This window comes from Bos grunniens, chromosome 5 (assembly GCF_055505025.1).
Source record: "Bos grunniens cultivar Pamir isolate PY7600 chromosome 5, Bosgru_T2T1.0, whole genome shotgun sequence".
Lineage (NCBI taxonomy): Eukaryota > Metazoa > Chordata > Mammalia > Artiodactyla > Bovidae > Bos > Bos grunniens.
The window spans coordinates 113,519,784-113,523,294 of NC_141169.1; the positions used below are offsets into that span (position 1 = coordinate 113,519,784).

The window sequence follows — 3,511 nt, forward strand, 5'->3', positions numbered from 1 at the left end:
TTGAACTGTCTTTTATTCCTGGTACGACCTACTTGGTTGTAGTATATAACTTTGTATGTGCTGCTGGATTATCTTTGCTAGTATTGGGTTTACACCTTTTGCTGTTGTATTCATAAGTGAGATAATTTGTGTTGTTGCTGTCTTGCGCCATCAGTGACAGACTTGGTTATTGATATGTAATATTCATAAAGGTAATTTGGAAGAGTTGACCTGACATAGTGGTTCAGGGTGAATTCTGGAGCTAAACTCAACTGGGTCCAAATTAGGATCTGCCACTTACTAACTGTGTCACCCTGAACTACTTATTGACTCCTTTTGCCTGTGTTTTTTCATCTCCAGAGTGAGAACAATAATTTATCTTTAAACAGGAATAATCCTTTATTGTGAGAATTAAATGAACACAGCACTCAGAACTGTGTGTGCCACTGGGACTCTACAAATGTAGCTGCTTTCTTATCACTTCTAGGGCCGTAAACCATTTGAATGGCATTTTTACTCATCACTTTATAAAGTTCTGCTCGAATTCACCTGAAGTCTTGTTTGGACTCAGTACTTTCTTTCCCCTTTACGTGTGGGAGAATAGCTCTTTAATAAACATTTTCATTTTCTTATGTAATATTTGGTCTGTTTACAATTTAATGGTCCTTAAGGACTGATTTTTGTAATTTATGATTTCCTAGAAAACCACCCATTTAGTTCAGGCTTTCTCATTTACTTGCATAATCATCACAATTCTTTTAAGGTTCTTTGTAGCAGTGATTATTTCCTCAGTCTCACTTCTGATTTTGTTTAGAAAGGCCTCAGGAAGCTATTTCCTATATTTCAGAAAGTCCAAACCCTACAGGCATGAACTACTTAACAAAACTGTGGAGTTTCTGATTTGGGGCTAAAATACTATCAAAGCTCGTGAGGGGATGGTTATCTCCTGAAGCTCTGATGGTAGTTCTGTAATTGTTGATGGATAAAGAATGAGGCTACAATTTATTTACCACTTATGGGCAAGTGTCCTCGGTAGATACCATTTTTTAAACTATGGGTTTGTTGTGAAGGTGGCGGTGGTGGGACAAACAGGGTCCTTGGTCAACAAGGATGGTCAAGAGCAATAAAGTATGACTTTATTGTCATCAGGGACTCTCTCCTCTTTGCTGCTTTGTGTTAACCTTTGTCGGCTTGGACAGAAAAGCTGTAATTATTGCAGAGAGAGAAGGGTTCACTGGTTTTGTCCTGGGTTGCCTGAAGCACTTACTTCTAAAGTTCGGTTACCATGGCAACCGTGTAATCGCCCCTAGGGTCTGTTAACTTTGATCAGGGTGAATCTGGATGGAGGTGTGGGAGACTGGAAAGAGCTTGATTCCTTCATTCATTCCCTCGATGTTGGGGAGACACGTGTGAACCAGACAGATAAAGGTCTAGCAAGAATTACAGATTATGGGAATTCCCTGGTGGTCCAGTGGCTAAGAGTGGGCACTCCCAGTGCAGGGGGGCCGACTTCAATCCCTGGTCAAGGAACTAGTTCTCACATGCCGCAACCAGAAAAAAAAAAAAAAAAATTCACATGCCCCCACTGATTCGGTGGACCACAACTAAGACCCTTTGCAGCCTAATAAGTAAATATTTTTAAAAGAAAAGAATTACAGATTAAAAGAATCAGCTAGACCTACATCCAACTGCCAGCCCTGCCTCTTCATCGCTGCGTGATGTCGGCGTGGTGCCTAAACCTCCCTGAATCTCCTCTGCAGATGGAGCGAAGACGACTTCTGTGAGGCTCTTGGACGCGGAGTAGGTGCCGTACCCATGTTGGTTCCCTTCCTCCTCGTCCCGACTCAGCCATTTACAGGCGGCGTGACTTGGGAGAAGGTATTTATCTTTCTGGAGCTTCCATTTCTTCAGAGATGATCCGTAAAAGACCCTTCCGTCTCGGGAGCCTGGACCCTGAAGGGTTAAATACAGCCGCTCAGCGGAGCCTGATTGGCTGCTGCCCCTCCTTCCTTCCCAGGAACAGACCCGGAAGTACAGGTTCCCTGGGACGCCAGCAACACCCCCCAGCCACAGGCTTTCCAGGGCAGGGCTGGTCTCAGGTGCGAGTTCCGTGCTTGTCAGACCAGATTCCCTGGTCTGGAGTTTGGGAGAGCCAATAGCCCGGAACTGACCTCGCAGGGGAGACATCCCTTTGTCTCGCTGGGCTACTCTGCTCAGGAGGGGGATGAAGAACCGGTGAGAGTCCTTCACAGGCTTCAAGGAAGCTAGCCCGGGAGTCACCGCAGGGCGCTGAGTACCACAAGCCTGGCATTAGGTTCTTCATAGAAGGATTGTTTTCTAATTGAGATTAAAATTCACAAAACATGATTTGAACCATTTTAAAGTGTAAAACCCAATGACATTTAGTCCCATTTTCTACCACCCCTACCAGTTCCAAAACACCTTCATCACTTCCAAAGGAGACCCTGTGCCCATTAAGTAATCCCTCCCTATTTCTCCCTTTCCCCAGCCTCTGGCAACCGCTAATCTGCCTTCTGTCTCTACAGATTTAACCATTCTGGATATTTCATATCAATAGAATGATAATACGTAGTCTTTTGTGACTGACTTCTTTCACTGAATATAATGTTTTTGAGGTTTATCCACCTTGTAGCATACATTGGTCCATCATCCCTTTTTATGGCTGAATAACATCCCATTGTATGGGCCTCCCACATTTTACACATCTGTTCAGCCACTGATGGACACCATTGGACTATTGTGAATAGTGTTGCTATGATTCATGTACCAGCAATTGCTTGAATACTTCTTTACAATTATTTCAGGTATATACTCTGTAGAGATTCCATTCTGCCAAACTGGGGTAATAATCCCTGGCCTGCCTTCCTCACTGGCTAGTGTGAGGATTAGGTGTAAAAGTGAAGGAAAATATTCATTGTAGTGCTTCCTCGTAGCTCAGTCAGTAAAGAATCTGCCTGCAATGCAGGAGACCCGGGTTCGATTCCTGGGCCAGGAAGATTCCCTTGGAGAAGGAAATGGCAACCCACTCCAGTATTCTTGCCTGGAGAATCCCAGGGACAGAGGAGCCTGGTAGGCTACAGTCCATGGGATCAAAATAGTCGGACACAACTTAGTGACTAACCCACCACCACCAGTGCTAACAACTCTGTTTTACATCAACATCCTATTAGATATCTTCATGCACATGTCTGACATCTAGATCTTAATACGTCCACATTGAAGTGGATCTCCTCCCCAAAACCTGGTTCACTTGCAGCCTCAACCATCTCAGTTGGTGGCAGCTGATTCCTTCTGTTAGTTCAGGCTCAGCATCGCCATCATCTCCTCTGTCTCACACACACACTCCAGATCAGAGCCCTCAGGAAACCAAGCTGGTCCCAGCTTCAAAATATACCCAGAATCCGATGATTTCTCATTGCCACCACTGCCCTACCAGGACCTCTGCACCGGTTCTCCCAGCCTCATTCCGAACCTCCTTTTAAAATGTAAGTCAGATCATGTCGTTCTTTTG

At 44.5% G+C, this 3,511-nt stretch overlaps 1 long non-coding RNA gene across 1 annotated transcript; it reads right to left on the reverse strand.

Moving 5' to 3' along the window:
• Window positions 1-353: 353 nt before the first annotated feature.
• LOC147373135 (uncharacterized) lies at window positions 354-2,316 on the reverse strand. The gene is made up of 2 exons (XR_015164540.1): window positions 2,151-2,316; window positions 354-1,932 (listed from the first exon to the last, which is right to left on the reverse strand). It is a non-coding gene; the product is annotated as an uncharacterized LOC147373135 (long non-coding RNA).
• Window positions 2,317-3,511: the final 1,195 nt, after the last annotated feature.